This window comes from Penaeus monodon, chromosome 28 (genome assembly GCF_015228065.2).
Source record: "Penaeus monodon isolate SGIC_2016 chromosome 28, NSTDA_Pmon_1, whole genome shotgun sequence".
NCBI lineage: Eukaryota > Metazoa > Arthropoda > Malacostraca > Decapoda > Penaeidae > Penaeus > Penaeus monodon.
In genome coordinates, this window is record NC_051413.1 from 2,463,058 (window position 1) to 2,463,713 (window position 656).

The 656-nt window shown below is 42.8% G+C and overlaps 1 long non-coding RNA gene across 1 annotated transcript in view; it reads right to left on the reverse strand.

Moving 5' to 3' along the window:
* The window catches only part of LOC119591280, a 65,247-nt gene that overhangs the window by 38,624 nt on the left and 25,967 nt on the right, over positions 1-656 (reverse strand). The window contains exon 2 of the long non-coding RNA XR_005230329.1: positions 232-298. This is a non-coding gene — a long non-coding RNA (uncharacterized LOC119591280). The remainder of the gene's footprint in view (positions 1-231; positions 299-656) is intronic.

Below are 656 nucleotides of genomic sequence, written 5' to 3' on the forward strand. Positions count from 1 at the left end.
ACGACAAGCAAACACACATGAAGGACAGAAAGAAGCGAAAAGAACGAATCTAGCTAACACCAAAGAGAAAAAAACACGACAAACAAGAGAGAGAAACACAAACAAACAAACAATCAACTCTCCACCCAACAAGGAGAGAGAAAAATAAACAAAACGAAGAAGAAAAAGAGAGAAAACCACACGTAAAAGCAGAAAAACAGAAGGAAAACCGTCCTGCCAACGGCCACTTACCATGTCATTTGGGCTCCATGGATCCGAGGACAGAGCGCCGGCGTACGCGATCATAATCTAGCGGCTCCTGTGAAAGAAAACGGGAAGAGGAACACGGTTTAGTACAGAAAATAATACGGGATGGGAAGGGGTAACTTGGACAAATGTGGCGGGAGGGTTTTCATAACAGGATTCTCCTCCTTTCACCTTCTCAATGACACTCCTGCATTCTGGAAATATTAACCAACGTTATATCCAGTGTTCTAACATCTATTTCGAGAACATTCGATCCCAATGGTGACAGAAAAGAAGCCAAATAAGGCCAGTTATTGTTTTTTATATTTGTTTCTTCAAGTAAAAAAAAAACACCTCCCGTGGCCTTGATACTCCCGACGGCAGACATCGTCCTCGGAGTTCATTGCCCTGGCATTATGACCAAACCAGTT